The sequence below is a fragment of the Papaver somniferum genome, unplaced genomic scaffold (assembly GCF_003573695.1).
Source record: "Papaver somniferum cultivar HN1 unplaced genomic scaffold, ASM357369v1 unplaced-scaffold_10, whole genome shotgun sequence".
NCBI lineage: Eukaryota > Viridiplantae > Streptophyta > Magnoliopsida > Ranunculales > Papaveraceae > Papaver > Papaver somniferum.
In genome coordinates this window covers 11,048,544-11,065,699 of record NW_020618825.1, presented here as the reverse complement: position 1 = coordinate 11,065,699, position 17,156 = coordinate 11,048,544, and the positions used below count along the sequence as shown (strand labels likewise).

The window sequence follows — 17,156 nt, the reverse complement described above, 5'->3', positions numbered from 1 at the left end:
ATTTGCGGTTTCCTCATTAACAAAATTTCTGGTGTCTGTGTTATTTCAATTTCCGCATTATGTTGTTTTATCTTTATAATTGAAATAATACAGGTTGTGCGTCAGATCATCAATTAGAGTAATCCAACCTTTGGTTGTTGATTGTCATTGATTGATCCTTGGAAATTGGTCTTTGGTACCATCCAAGTTATTCCTTGTGTTTGATTAAAGACTCGCTGATTTCTATTAGAGCGAGTAAATCAAAACAAGAGAGAGATATTAACTCCTTGATATACTTTAAGCTAGATTGAGTCTGACTGTCTAGTTCATTCTCTAGCAAGGTATATTGGAGTTAGTCCATACAAATTGCTAAGCGAAATATTGGGTGGTGTTGTTAGACCCACGCTTTTTCAATTGGTATCAGCGCAGGCAAACACGTTTAAGACCTTACAAGTATGTGTTTTTAGCGATCTGACTTTATGGACAGAGGTGTTATCTCTATTAAAGTACCACCAGTCTTCGATGGCTCTAATTACTTATGGTGGAAAATTTTTATGTGAGCTTTTCTTCAAGCGCGTGATTTTCAATCATGGGTATATGTTGGTAATGGTTATGATTCTCCCGTTGTGGCAGTTGGATATGTAAACGTTCCCAAGAATATTGGTGAATATAATCCTGCCGAGATACTTGCTGCAAAGCATAATTTCCGACGGTTCGAATGCCATCATACATGACATTACCCCAAATCTCCAGCACCATGTGTCAAATTGCACTAGGTCTAAAGATGTTTCGGATATCTTAGAAACCGTATTTGAAGGTAACTCCAGTGAAAAGGAAGCTAGGCTTCAAAACCTTAATTACGATTGGGAGAACCTTTGTATGGCAGATGAAGATACATTTGATGAGTTTAATCACAAAGTGTCTGAAATTGTTAATGCATCTTTTGCATTGGGTAAGACTATTCCTGAAAAGGACATTGTGATGAAAATTCTCAGATCTCTGACATCTAGATACGAGTCTAAGAAGCATGCCATCGTTGAGGGAAATAACCTTGATAATCTTTCCATAAATACATTGGTTGGAAATCTAAAGATCTTTGATCATGAGCATACATCCAAAATCGGAAAGATGTTTCCTTTAAAGCGCATAAGAACACTAAGTTACTTGATAAAAGTAAAAGTGTTTATGTCTCTGAGGATGATCAGTCTAAAGGTGATTTTTCGGATGAAGATCTTGACAAATCAGTCTCCTTGATCACAAGACAGTTTAGGTATCTTCTATTGAAAAGAAGTAAACGGTTTTCAAGAGACAAACCTAGGTCGTCAGATAAACCTCACAATCGCGTCCCTCCTAAAAACAGGGATGCTGACGAGGTTGATGACAAGGACATGCCACAGTGCTTTAATTGTAAAGGTTTCGGTCCTTTTGCAAAAAAAGTGCCCAAATCGTAGAATATACACTGGGAACAAAGGTCTTGTTGTAACACTTGATGAGATGTCCGAGATCTATGATTCTGATGAAGATAGGAAATCAAGTGTTGGTCTTCTATGTGAAAACATTGATTTTGATAATTGTAGCAATACATATATCAACCTTCATGGTTTAGGTGAAGAAGAGAATCCAATCAAGCTAGAAGAATCAATTGAACCATCCTTTGGAAACTCTGTTTGTAATGTTTCAGGATCTGCTGTGTCTGGATGCTTTCATACTACAGATTCCTGAATACTATCCAAGTTTGACGTGCTCGTTTTGTTCTCAGAAGGTTCATGAACTATCAAGATGTTACAAGAACAAACATCAAGTGAGGCACGCCAACAAACTTCAACGAAGAGCAAATCGATTGTCAAGGAAGCTTAAGCTTGCTTAGAAGACTGCTGAGGTATGTAGGATTTTATCTTCGTCTAAGAAGTTGGTTTCCAAAGACAAAATAAGACCATTATAGAAGAAGGTATGGTCAAATCGCTTTGATAGACAGAACTCTGAGGATTCCTCTCTATAGGAAAATGGTGGACAGATTGTTGTTCACCACAACACAAATTGATTGTGTTGTTTGGTAAATCTTGTCTCATGTGCCTGATCAAAAGAGACAAGGTTGTGTACCAATCAGGCTTTAAAAGTTTTTCTTCTTCTTTTCTTAGTTGTTTTTCTATAAAAATTAAAGAAAGGGTTATTATCGACAATTCCACTCTTATAGGTTTTAGAGTTGGGCGTCCACGAACCTGTTTAAAGGTTGCGAACCCTACATTCCTTTTTTCTCTGTGATATCCTTTATATCTTAAGACTGCTTGATGAGATTGTGAATTCCACTCACAAAAACCAGTTCTTTATAATTGTTCTCCAAGCATCATGTTTTTGGATGGAAAATATGTCAATATGATTGTTAAGCCATCAATCAAGGAAAAAGAGAAATCTATACTAACTCCTTCCTTGAAAAGAAATAGGAGGAATACAAGAAAGCTAAGGGCTGTCCCTTCTAACTCTCAGAAGTTTTCCGATGTTCTTGATGAGTTGAAGGAAGTAATAAAGGAGATTAGTGAAATAAAGGCTTGTGTTTTAAAATATTTGGAAATTCAAAAGGCCCTGGTTCGACATCACCAGCCAAGACGGTTCGTTGGTATTGACTCCTTCCTCCACGAACCTTATATTCCAATGGCTGTTGACGACAAGGAGTTCGTGAATGATAAGGAATTTCTCAAAGACATTGTTGCCTAGTATGTCTTCTTTTTGGTTTAGTTGGAAGAATAACTAGTGCTTGAAAAGCAATGATTGTGACTACACATAACTATTATTTTTCATCTTCTTGTTCTTCTTTTTTTGGTTTAATTGGTTTCAAATTCTAAAAATATTTGGAGGATGATGTTTTTGCAGTATTAATCTTTATGATCTGATATATTGCAATTTGTTATGGGATATTAGTTTTTACGTCCGTGAAGTATGTTTGTCCTATACTCTGTCAAAAGTAAAGTCGTTTGTGATTGGTATTCACGTAATGGTAAAATAATGAATAGACTTTTGACAAATACAAAAGTTAAGCCTATATTGTCAAACATTTGATGGAAGATAGGTTAAAATCTTTTGTTTTCAAGGATTATGTCTATTAATTGTCGTTATGCAAATAGTGATTGAAGATATAATGAGTCCTTGTGTATTCCGCAGTATTGATCATCCCTGATCCATATTTTATGTATTACTGTGAGGCTCCTTAATGTATCTTAAGTTCAGCACTATATAACCAAGTTGATCTTTTAGCTTAGTTGGTGTTCCGTGAGATATGTTATGTCGAGCATATTGAACTAAATTAATCATCTTGTTTGGTTATTTAGTTATTGCTCCGTAAGTTTTCTTATGTCGAGCAAAACAAATGACAGTTAAATTGATTAATTTTGTGATTAGTTTGGTTGTGTTTATTCCAATTAGATTAATTATGGGGTCTCTTGTAATTAATCTAGTTGAGTATTTTCGTGTCTCCATAAGTTCTCTTATGTTGAGCATAATCAATTGAACTGATCACTTTTTGTGTTTAATTTGATTTCGTATGTAGCTCCCCCTAAGCTAGCAGCTGACTAGTCCAAGAGATTAACTAAATAAAGAGGCACTAAGAATCTAAAACATGTACTTAAGCATTCAATTAAAAAACGCGATACAAAAATTAACCCAAAACTAACCCGCTCTGAAACATATATATACAAGAAGTCCTCTCAAATGATACATATACAATAGTCATTTGGTTTACAGATACAATATGTAATATAATAAATAATAATAGAAGTTAACAAACTAACGAAAACAACCCTTGAAGCTTCCTCTGCGCAACTCTGATCTGTCTCTGAAACTGAAAGTGGGAATGGGTGAGCACACACTACACCAAATTTCTGGATTCGTAACGGAAATTCGTAACGGTTTTGTGGCCGTTACAAAATTGCCGTTACAAAAAATTCGTAATAGGCCTCACCCGTTATTAATGTTTTAAAATTTCGTAACAGAGATCAGCCATTACGAAACTTCTTATAGGCGTGCCACCCACACGCTTGGTCACACTTGGGTCGTAACACTTGAAATTTGTGCGTGTGTCATTCACACGCGTACTACTGTGTTTCCACCCAAGATGAGTAACACTAGAGTATATTTCCACCTATGCGTGTGCCATTTACATGGGTGATTCTTTTCATCCCATACCTTGGTGAGAATCGACAGATCGATTTTTCATTTCCCATTTCTCTTTTCTCCTTTTCTGCTCCTGCCTCCAAACCCTAGTGAAACTTCATCTTCATCTTCAATAATCGACAGCGAAGAAACATCACAGAAAGCTCTCAATCATCTTCAGTCATCGAATTTTATTCTCGTGTTTCATTTCTTATCTCTCTTTTATCATCGTTTTTTTGATTTTAGGGTTTTTCATCGTCTGTTAATCTAGTTTAGGATTTTGATTTCATAGATCTGTACAAGTCTTTCATCATCTGTAGGGTTTTAGTTTTTTCAATTTGTCATGTATGTTGATTTGAAGATGATTTGGTATCATTGAAGGAAGAGGAAGATAACTCATCGACCCAATTAGGTTTTTTACACCATACAAATCGAGAGAAAAAGGCTTCAATAAAAATCATGGATCGTGAAAATTGGTAAGTTCTTCAAACCCAAACATCATTTTTCAGTTTATTTCACATCTATGTTTTCAAATTTTAGTTTAATCGCAATATTGAAATTTAGGGTTTTTGTAAAACTGATTTCAGGGTTTTGAGAATTAGGGATTTTGTTTAAAACATGAAATCTATTGGAATTAAACCAACAGAATTAGGTGCGGTTAGTTTAATTTTAGTCTGTCTCTGTTTTATCTTTCTGGGTTTTAGTTATCAATTGAAAATTTGGTTTTTCTGTTGATTGTAGGAGCTGTAGATGCTTCAGGGGGAGGTGGTTCTCTAGGGGGTTGAGTAGATTCTGAAGCAGAGGCTATGAAGATGAATCTGACGAATCAAAATCAGAAAAGTGAATGATTAAGATGATGAAGAAGATGAGATTAGTGGAGAGGTTTGTTCTTTGAAACCTTTAAGAGTAATATTTCATTATCCCTTTGAAGTCATCTAGAATTATTAACATTTGTTCTCCAGATGTCCTGCTTAAGTTTGGGGATTATACAACAGTGAGAGGAATGGTGCTTAAGGATTTTATTCTCTTCTTTTGATCTGGCATCAGTTCTGTAGCTATGAAATATATGTTTACGTGTGAGTCCCTTATCCACTTCGCATTCTATGATTACCTTTAAAAAGAAGTGCTGCTGAAGAGGTTTTCCGTAACTAATGTACGTGTCTACATATTTTAGGATGGCTCTTTAGGAGAGGAATGACCAGAACTCTAATTCATTCAGTTCTCGGATTTATATTGTTGTTTTGAATGTTTATGCTGCTTTGTGAGTATTTCTTTCGCTGCTTCTTAAGTATCCGGCTTCTCTCACTTTGTTAAAAAGGACTAATCAGTCCTCCTTTCAGTTCTCCAAGAGGATTTATGAGGTATTTTTTTTTTCCCGATTGACCTTTTAGATCATAATTGTACAAGAACTGCCAGGAAAGACTTGCTTGTGCATGTTTATTGAGACTGTTGTTTTTCAGAAGCGATATTTGTGCGTCATGGCCTGTTCGAGAGGATGAGTAACTATTTGAGGTAACCACTAACCCAAATGTGCATATACTCCAATACTTTTGTGTCCACGATTCGTTGGCTTGTTCTATCTGATATAGGTGTGGTGTCCATGATTAATACATACAGTCAAAACCTTAATGTAATGATATTATGCTCAGTTCTGTAGTGACGTAAAGGAATATCATTGAGATGTTAACACAACATGATAATATACTGAATTAGTGTGTAACATTCTTTTCTACTGCTTGACTCTCTCCAACACTAAGGCATTTTGGAATATAGATACATGTACCAAGTTTCCCTTGCCGAGACTTGTGATCCCCAAACACTTGGATACTTCCCCGTTTCTAACAAATTCCTTGTTCCACATGCAGCGTGTTCTTGATGCTCTTTTTCCCTCAGTTCTTTGAGGTACTTGTGCCATTCGTGGAGCATTTGGTTGTGGAAAGACAGTCATCAGTCAAGCTCGTTCTAAGGTGGGTTTGATGTTTCCCCTTGATTTAGGTGTTCTAGTTGTTGGAAACTCTGATCTGATTTATTGTTATGAAGCATAGTTTCTCTGTTTATATGCGCAGTACTCTAATTCAGAGACTGGTTTACGTTGGTTGTGGAGAAAGAGGAAATGAGATGGATGATGTGTGTATACTTTTTGTACTTCCAAATATACTCAAGTTTGTTATTCAAGTTCTTATGTAACATTTTAATTACTTAATAATTCAGGTTGTTATGGATTTCCCTAATCTGACCATGACATTAGCTGATGGCCAACTCTTGTAGCTAACACATCTAACTTGCCTGTGGTTGCTCAAGAGTCCTCTATTTATACAAGTAATTTCTTGGCTCTGCTTATATAGTTTTGCTTATCATCATATTATTCATTTTATAACCTATCTCGACTTTATCTGATTTTTTTTTCTGTTTTGTTTCGTTAACTGTTTTGAATAAAGAACTTACTTTAACAAGAAGTGGCGCATAAATAGAACACCTTCCGCATTGTGCTTTTCTTAAATTGCATGAAGTGCAAACTCTACCTTTTAGATAGTGTTATAGATGATTATGTGGTATCTGGTTATTATCTGTTTGTAATGCTATTATATGATGTTCCGTTCTGGTCATATCTACAGATGGTTGTCATAAACGTGCAAGTGATTTGCTTTATATATTAAAAAACTTATCTAATTATGGCGATTCCAGGAATCACAGTTGCTGAATACTTCCGAGATATGGGTTCTTACAAAGTTATTATGATGGATGATCTTACATATTGATGGGTAGAGGCTTTACGTTAAATTTCAGGTCTGATAATCACATCTCTTGGTTATGTGTGTTAAACTTGCGACCTATTATTCATCATATTCATATTCTTCTGATCCTTTCGCTATTTTTAGAATTATTGTACTTCAGTTTTACATGTTTATGAATTTGATATTCAACTCTGCTTCATCAGACCCTTCCGTCCTTTTTTGTTTTCTGTTTGCTATTTGTGATGTTGATTCTCATAACTGCTAAATATCCGGGTTTATTAGGGTTGAAATTTACATGGTGCCCTGATGCATTTCAAAATGATGTACTGATCATTGAACAAAATATTATATACAATCTCATAATGGTCAATCTCAACCTCTTGAACTCTAAAATCTCAAGAGTATTTGCTTTTTTATTCGTTTCTCCTGCAACCCTTTTCTTCTTTGCTTAGAGACTTAACATATGTTATGTTTTATGTCAAGAAGACTCCCCTGATGAAGCTCTTCGGATGTATGATGATGGTTGCCCCATCCTTGAAGAACATGAAAAGGAGAAAATCGCATTTGATCTATATCGTGTTGTTGCCAGTGTTTATATACAGTAAGAAATGTGGTGTTTATGTTATCTCTTTCTTATTGTCCTGTATGTGACTGTTATATGCTATCTCTAACCAACTGAATTTGGTTTATGCTGTTGCATTTGCCGAGTTTTCTTATTTAACAACATCTCTGCTAAAATCATTGTTAATAATGTTTTGTGTCTGCAGATGAAGTACTGCGTAGCTGCTTATTTCTTGGAAGAGAGAGCTCCTGCAAGAGAAGTGTCCATGGATTGAAGATGCGTAGCTGCTGTCTCTTTGGATTCCATTCGCTTCACTGATTCTGCTTCAAATGCAGCAGTCTGCGGCATGAGAAGCCTGTTATGTGAGTCATGTTTCTGTGCATGTTAGTCTGCGACATGAGAAAATTTAGAAATAGGTTAGGAACCTAGGAAGTTTTTTAAGTTTCTGTGAACTGCATTTTGGAACTTGGTGAGTTTCTATGTATTCCCCTTAGAAATTTGATACTTGACAAAAAAAGATTGGTACTTAGAAAAATTTCAGTTCTTTTTTGATATGAGTTGATTGAAGATATTATTATTGAATATGAATGACGAAGGATTGAAAGATGTATCCAGGATGTTTGGGATTCCGTGTTATTTCCGGCAGAAATGAAATGCCAGTCAGCCTTGACCTGGTTAAAATTAGTCAATATTGACCAGGTCAAGGTTGACTGGCAGTAATTTTTTCTATTACGAAAACATTCGTAACGGCTAGAAGGTGCTACGACTGTCAGGTTATAAAAAATTCGTAACGGATGTCGCCTATTACGATTCGCCACGTAGTAACGGCTTGCAACTGTTGAAACGCCGTTACAAGCCAAAATTCTTAACGGTGCAGTTACAAAAAATGTAACACCCCTTTTTGAAACAGGCAGGAGCCGTTACAATCCGTTTTAGTAACGGATCAGTTCTGTTACTAACCCAGAATTTGGTGTAGTGACATCATCCCTAAAAGGGGTGCCCAGTAGGAATAACATTTAACTTTCAACTAATCATGGAAAGATTTGGAAAATAATAATGTTTTCCCAAACATTAAAAAGTGACCAAGTCACTAAAATAAACAAACATGTATATGGACAAACTCCTTCTTCAAACAATGTATGATATTCGTGCTAACCACACTGATTAGCTATTGATATCACCAAGATCATGATGACTAGAGCTGGCAAACGGGCGGGCCGGGGATGGCTTGTTACGGGTTACAGGGGTACGGGTTAACACGGGCCCAAGCTTGCGGGTCGCTATTCTTCACGGGTCGTCATTTCTTCAACCCGCGCCCGTAACGGGTAAAGCTTGCGGGCTCACGGGTTAGCTGGTTTCTGGAGAGTCAACTCAGGTCAACGTCAGTCAAGTGGGAGAGAGTCAGTTGGTGTTAGTCGGCTGAATCCCCGAGTTAGTGTTCCGAGTCGCACCTGAACTGAATTCGGAAGAATTCAGTCTGTTTCTGTTTAGTTTCTGGATGTTTTTTTAACAGCTCTTCCCTGCAATCATTCAACATCCTAAACATACATCTAGTTCACAGTTCATTCCATTAACAATAACATACTCAATCACTCCCTTCTCATCTTCCAAAACCCTCTTCAATCTATTGCACCTGCACTTGTTGTTTCTTCTCAGTTCTTCTTCACTAAATTGAACACAACCCATGTATCAACATATACCAACTCCTTCTCCTCCTTCCATGATTTCTCTGAAAACTCGAATTTCACCATCTCAGATCACCTTAATCCATTAACAGTAATTTCATAACACCACAGATCCATTTCTTCAAGATTCTTCGATAACTGCTGAAACCCATCTCCAATTTATTCAAAGATCGAAACGTAATTTCATTCTTCTCCTTGTTGTGAATCTCAAACCCTTGATAGCAGCATCTCTTATATTATTAGCAATTTTTTATTTTGTTCTTCGTATCACGACCTTCATCCCTGATTTCTTAAGCAGCACCGCCAATTTCTTCTTGAACCAATTTTTTCTTTTAACATTGAGCAGCTATTGTTTTGTCCGTCAGGGAAAGAAAATAAGAAGAAAGGAGAAAAGAAGAAGACTATTGATTATCAGAGTGTTAAAAATAATCAGATCTAAGAATTAATCATACAAATACAAAAATTACAGAAAAAATCGAATGAAAACTCCAATTTAACACAGAAATCCGAGTTTCTTAACCCAATAACTTAAATTGAATCACAAGTTCACAACCCTAGTCTTCTTCTTCTTTCATTAACTCAATTCTCTTCTCAATTTCATAAAACCCCAAATTCAATTGAAGCCCTAATTTCTTCTGGATTTCTCAATTCTAGTTCTTCACTGAAATTAACCCTAACTATTAGTATGATAATCTTCTTCTACATATTCTACTTTTGAAACACACCCTTAATCACTCACTTTTCACTTCCAATCTCCAACTCAGAACCCACATCAGTTAGCCGACTAAAACTCATCCCAAAAACAGAAAGAAAAGAAAAGTGAAGAAGCAAATCCCCACATCAATTAGAGCTTAAATCCATTATTGTTAAGCTTCAATTCACACATGCAAAGATCAACAGACTCATAGAAGAAAGTGTTTTCTAGGGTTTTTTATTTTGAGAAGGCGCAAAGAGCAGAGTGGAGAAGAAATAAAGAAAATGAAATATTCTAGGGATTTTTTTGAGTTTTATATCATAAACGAATGACCGTGATTAGATTTAGTAATCATACGGTGGAAATTATTAGGACCAGACGGGTTGACGGGTTGACGGGTTTAATCCGCGGTTTTGCGGGCCGGGACGGGTTAGCCCGTTTTCCCACAAGCTAGCATTTCTCCAACCCTAACCCGGCTTGTTTAGACACCAGCCGAGCCGGGTGCGGGTTTTTTACGGGCCGGGCCGGATAAACACGCGGGTTTTGGCTTGTTTGCCGGCTCTAATGATGACTCACTCTAAGTAATAAAATCTGAATTCATGTAGGTATAAATGTGAAGGAGCGTATCCTATATAACATAAGTGGAAATTCGGATTTCCCATACAATTCATATGACAAACAAACATTACAAGTCCTTTCCAAACCATGGAAAGGTTCACAGAATCAATAGAATTATCATAATGCAATTTAAACAAAGCATGGAATGCACGGACAGAAAATGCATGAGTTTGTTAAGCATAAACTTTTTTAAAAGTAACAATAATGGTTACAAAAGAGTCAAAAATATTCTCATCTCTTTTGATGACAAGCCACGCCTACCTCGAGATCCACGATTCAGTGGTTCTTCCTTTGAATCGATAGTTGTTAATACTAACTGTTAATCACACAAGAACTCTAAGAATCTTTCCAAAAGGCTCATAACATAATCTCATACAATCTCTAGTTATAGGCTAAGTGAACTACTAGTTCTAAGCCCATTTATGGTTCGACACCTTTTTATTATCTATCTTTAACATATCTAAGGTTTACTAATTCAATTAGATTGGTTCTATAGTCCATTAGCTAAGTCTTATGAATATCTACAACTTTGTAGAAGGAACCGAAGACTAATCCAGACCACAAAGGTCCAATTCATCAAAATAGGAAACTAACTCTAAACCCAAGTCCACCAAACAAGCCCACTAATCCGAAGCCTGCTCCACCTGAGTCTATTGACAGTCACTAACAGTCAACGTCTGGTCAACAAAGTCATCGAACGGTCAACGTCAGTCCAAGGTCAAAGTCCAGGGTTAATGGTCAACGAGTTAACTCAGTCAACTGAGTCAAACAGGAATCGGTGAGTCAACAGATTCGACTCAGTCAGATAAACAGAGTCAGCTAAATAATCTAGTCAGATCTGACTGATTCTGGCTTGAGCCTTTGCACAGGCCAAAGAACTCTAATGCACAATCACTATGCAGTACAATTCTATAATCCAAACTCTAAACAAGTTCTTCATTCTTAATTTAGTTCTACCAGATTATACAACTTCATCTAATCATTAGAATCATATAATCAAAGCACAAAAACTTCATGACTCACTTTAAATTCAAATATAGAATACCTGCAACTGCAGCTTTTTCAAGCTTTTACAGCAAACACTAACAGCAACTAACACCAGTTCATCCTTTTTGCAAAACTTTACATACACATAACTCTTAACTACCACGCAGACATCAAAACTCCACAACTCCAGGCTTGAGATAAAGTTCAACCATCCCCCTGCAGTTTCATCAACACCTCTCAACACCATTAATAACACCACCAGATTGAATAACAACATCTTTACCAGTACAAGCAATTCCCAACAGAACATTACTCCTCCAACTCATTTCAGTTCTCCAACTACACCACCACCAATAGTTTATATTTTTCCACCAGCCACTGATATCCCCTGCAGCTTCAACATCACCACTACAACTTGCACCTCAGTACAAACCATCTACATCATCAAGACCAATTCTCCATAATTCAATATCATATCCACCTTAGATCATTCATCTAAGCTACAACTCTTATAACCGCTACCACCAACAGCATTCAACCTACCTCCCTGTAATCTAACACAATCCTAATATACAAGCACAGCTCAAGAAAATACTCTACTCAACTTCAATCTCAAGGACAAACAGAATTACACAATCACAGGAGGTGGAAGACTTTACTAAAAGAATTCAGGGAGAACAATTACCTCAAAAACATTCCTCACAAGAAACTGAAATCAGATTCTTCATCTTAGCTTTTCTTGATTTAGCAATTCATCTCAAGAACATATACAACCCCTCAATTCAGTTCACTCAACATCACAACATACCCGTCATCACCATCAGTTCTCAATTAATCCCAATTCAGATCCCAAATCTTCATTAAAACATATCCAAACCCTATCTACCAATTTCAGTCTATTCTTCAACCCCAAACTCTAATAAAACCCATCTCTAATTTCATCTTAATCATCTCTAATAGAACTTCTAAACAATCTTATAACAAACCCTAATTCTTTGATTCATCCCCACAACAACTTCAAAACTGTAATTAAACTTCAACTCTTGCTTCCGCATCTACCCGCAACTCGATTCTTCATCTCTCGATCTTAATCTCGTTATCATCTTCACCTTCATCGATTCCCAGAGAAATCCTAAATTCGATTCATCTCAAATTAAGTTCAAAACTTCAACTGAACCTGAATCCATGATTCTTCATCAACAATAGATCCATATTTCATCTTCTAAATCTCCAGCACATCAATCGGTTCTATGAACCCTAATTCTGATTAACATCACTCCTTCTTCTCTTGAGCTCAAATAACATCAACATATCCACCATCACCCTAATGATAGTTTTAACAACCAAAATATCTATAACCCGCTCTCAGTTTCATCACTCGACACTTACAGAGGAAGAAATAGAGAATAAGAACGGAGAAGACGAAAAAGAAGAAAGAGAAGAAAAGAAATAAAATGATTCTTCTCTCGATTTGGTCTTGATAGATAAGACCAATGGGGTACACTAAACACACACTATCCGTCATAAGGAAGCCTGGGTCGGTCTAATGACAAAAGGACTAATTTTCCCTTTATGGTAATATGATGATTTCTTCTTCGTCTAGTAGTCCATTTCGTATAACTTCTCGTGTTCTATCTAATGGTACCGTTTTCGCATCTGGATCGTTGTTATATTAATTCCTAATAAATAACGTTTGTGTTAAACTAATCGAGTCATTATCAGCTAATTCGTCACTTGACTAGTCTCATAGCATTGACGAGCTTGAGGGTGCTTACAACGTATTCCGATTAAATTAATCATGGGTTTACTTGTGATTAATTTGATTGAGTTTTTGGATATAGAAAATCATTCTTATGGTTTTTGGTGTCCAATAAAAATCCCTCTTTTCTTTCGAAATTAAGGTCGCTCTTGTTGTTCTTTCGGGAATGACATCAAATGGGGGAGTGTTCTTTTGAACTTGTGCTTAATGGTCATATCTTGAGGGGTGTGCGTCTGTGGAATTTTAGAGGGGTTATCTTGTATCTTTAAACTCCTTGATAACTGCATTTAGCTTCGGCTTTATGATTGCATCAAAATTAGTTGGTATGTATTTTTTTTCATTTTGTCATGAAATTCCTATCTCAGAAATTTCATTATGATCCCGTTCTTGTACCTTTGCATATTTTATTGACATAAAGGGGGAGAATTAATATGTAGTTCATACTAAAAATACATATGGTTTTCGGATCATTATGTAAAGGGGAGTGGTTTCCATGTGAGATGGAGTATTGACTAAGAGGGAGTGATAATATCACCATAGTATTATTGTTGAAGTTATGATACAATTGAACTTTGACGCTGTGTAATAATACTATGACGCTACTATGACACTGTATAACAATGATCAAGAACTATGTTTTCTCATTGTTATAACTACGGATTTTCAACAGCGGTGATGCTAAACTTACAACCTTTGGGATGATTGGAGTACTTGGAAGTGACGAAGATTTCGAGGAATGTTGAAGATTAGACATGTGGAATAGGATCCACTAAAGTTTATTTATCTTTTTTGTATTCCATATGTATTGATAGTTTTGTCACTAAAATTGTCAAAGGGGGAGATTGTTAGAGCATTGCTCGGTCGAACTCGCATGTGTTGCTATCTCAAGCATGTTTGTCAATGTTAGTGATCAAAACTATAAGTCTTGATTTCTAATCTATTATAGCTAAGTCTCGGACTAGGATAGAAAGTGTAGTTGAGCTCAAGGACTTCATGGCGATTCGTCATACAAGTAGAAGAACTACTCAAGGAACCGGTGGAACTTCTCGACAAAAAGGTATGTGAAGACTTGAACTTATCTATCACTCAAAAGTCTATCTACTCTATCTCCTACTCTTTGAGACAAGAAGTCGTATGCTATATATATAGACTTTGATTATACACATTTGGTATTTCGATCCGAGTACACCTCACCTATCTATATCTCGAAATATGTGTTGGCAAGCTTTTTGCTTCGATCAAGCTTATCTTTACCATGTGACGAAAGTCATGATATGTTTCAATCATCTTGAAAATTGCTTTGACGAGAAATGGTGTAACAACTATATAACGTCCTCTAAGAATGTTTCAATGATTGGAATGAAAGTTTAGATTACATAACCAATGGTAGACATAAGCATTGTTGTGGAAACACATTTATGTATAAGTCATATTACTTGAACCAAAGTTTGCGAACTTTGTTGATCAAGAGAACCGGAAGAATGGCGTGAGCCAAGTAAACGAACTGCCGAAGTTCTCAAACCCGAGAATTTCTACTGGAGTTGAAAAACTACTTGCGTGAAGCTAAGTTCGAGAACTCAGTACGCGAACCCAGTCCGCGAACCGGCGAAGTTCTCATACCCGAGAATTTCTGGTGGAGTTTGTAAACTTTTCCAGGTAACTTAAGTCCGCGAACCTAGTCTGCGAACTTGAGAAGGTTATATATCTGAAGGTGATTTCTGAACTTAAACTTAAAAAGATTAAGAAATGCAGTTTGCAAACCGTGGCTATAAAAGTTCATGAACCGATTCAAGTGAATCAAATCATCTTTGCTTCAATTGTGTCTTGTGTAGTACATAAGATTTTCTTGCAATTGAACAACTCTCTAACTAGTTCATTTGAAGTTATTTGAACTAGTTATGGTGAAGAAGAACGTGGTTGATATGAAATTCTCATATGGTTAACTTTTTGGTTACCATTGTTGAACCAACAAGTGCATACGTTTGGGTACGGTTAACAAACCTAGAAGCGTGCATTGTCAAGTGTGTGTAACAAGCTAAGTTCTTGATCTAACGGTTGAGAAATATTATCTTGAATCTAAATCAGGTTTTCATCTAACGGTGAATATTTAGTGCTTTGTTACTAAGCTAACATTGATTGCAAACCCTGATTTGAAAGACTATATAAAGGAGACATATAGTATTGTGCAAAACTAATCCCCACACCTTACGTGTGATACTAGTTTGCGTGCTAGAGTTGATTTTCCTTTAACCTTTTGTTTTCTTATTCTAAAACCAGGTTAACGAATTAAAGACTTCATTGGGATTGTGAACCAGACCGATAATACTTTACCGTAGATGTGTGATCTGATCTTGCATATTCTGTCATACGAGTACAATCAGATTGATTGGTTTGAGATTGATATCTCCGATTGGCAAGATATAAAAAATAATCACAAACATCTTCGCCTCATTATTTGTGATTCCGCAATATCTTGTTTCGCTACCATACGATTAAGATTGTTGTGAGGTGATTGATAACTCTAGGTTTTTCTTCGGGAATATAATACCGGATTATCAATTGATTCATGTTCACCTTGATTATTATCAAAAGACGTAACAAAACCTTTAGGGTTTATCTATGGGAGACAGATTGATCCTTTGATAAACTTGTCTGCGTGAGACAAATTTGATATTGTCAAAGCCTGCGATTTTTGGTCGTAGCAACTCTTAGTTGTGGGTGAAATCAGCTAAGGGAATCAAGTGCGTAGTATCCTGCTGGGATCAGAGGCGTATAAGCATAATTGTACCTTGGATCACTGGGAGATTGATTGGGGTTAAACTACAGTCCAGTCCGAAGTTAGCTTGGAGTAGGCTAGTGTCTGTAGCGGCTTAATACAGTGTGTGTTCAATTTGGATTAGGTCCCGGGGTTTTTCTGCATTTGTGGTTTCCTCGTTAACAAAATTTCTGGTGTCTGTGTTATTTCATTTTCCGCACTATATTGTTATATATATAATTGAAATAATACAGGTTGTACGTGAGATCATCAGTTAGAGTAATCCAACCTTTGGTTGTTGATTTTCATTGATTGATCCTTGGATATTGGTCTTTTGTACCATCCAAGTTATTCCTTGTGTTTGATTAAAGACTCGCTGATTTCTATTAGCTCGAGTAAAGCAAAACAAGAGAGAGATATTAACTCCTTGATATACTTTAAGTTAGATTGAGTCTGACTGTCTAGTTGATTCCCTAACAAAGTACATTGGAGTTAGTCCATATAGATTGCTAAGCGAAATATAGGATGGTGTTGTTAGACCTCCGCTTTTTCACAATTGAACTTTGACGTTGTGTAATAATACTTTGACACAGTATAACAGTGATCGAGAACTATGTTTTCTCATTGTTATAGCTACGGATCTTCAACGGCGGTGATGATAAACTTACAACCTTTGGGATCATTTGAGTACTTGGAAGTGACAAAGATTTCGAGGAATGTTGAAGATCAGACATGTGGAATATGAGCTACTAAAGCTTCTTTATCTTTTTTGTATTTCATATGTATTGATAGTTTTGTCAATAAAATTGACAAAGGGGGAGATTGTTAGAGCATTGCTCGGTCGAACTCGCATGCGTTGCTATCTCAAGCATGTTTGTCAATGTTATTGATCAAAACTAAAAGTCTTGATTTCTAGTCTATTATAGCTAAGTCTCGGACTAGGATATAAAATGTAGTTGAGCTCAAGGACTTCATTGTGATTCATCATACAAGTAGAATAACTACTCAAGGAACCGGTAGAACTTCTCGACAAAAAGGTATGTGAATACTTGAACTTATCTATCACTCAAAAGTCTATCTACTCTATCTTCTGCTCTTTGAGACAAGAAGTTGTATGCTATATATATATACGTTGATTATACACATTTGGTATTTCGAGCCAAGTATACCTCGCCTATCTACATCTCGAAATATGAGTTGGTAAGCTTTTCGCTTTAACCAAGTTTATCTTTACCATGT

At 36.2% G+C, this 17,156-nt stretch overlaps 1 long non-coding RNA gene across 5 annotated transcripts; it reads left to right on the top strand.

The window, feature by feature from the left end:
* The first annotated feature begins 4,181 nt into the window (after positions 1-4,181).
* Positions 4,182-7,976, top strand: LOC113326979. Of its 5 annotated transcripts, none has more exons than XR_003348652.1 (11): positions 4,182-4,598; positions 4,864-5,004; positions 5,085-5,198; positions 5,297-5,383; positions 5,463-5,483; positions 5,583-5,634; positions 5,988-6,089; positions 6,334-6,441; positions 6,808-6,909; positions 7,344-7,458; positions 7,625-7,976. It is a non-coding gene; the product is annotated as an uncharacterized LOC113326979 (long non-coding RNA). The 5 variants fall into 5 exon arrangements; XR_003348651.1 differs by adding an exon at positions 6,189-6,249 and having other exon boundaries at positions 5,297-5,483; positions 6,391-6,441; XR_003348649.1 differs by adding an exon at positions 6,189-6,249 and having other exon boundaries at positions 5,297-5,483.
* The last annotated feature ends 9,180 nt before the right edge of the window (positions 7,977-17,156 follow it).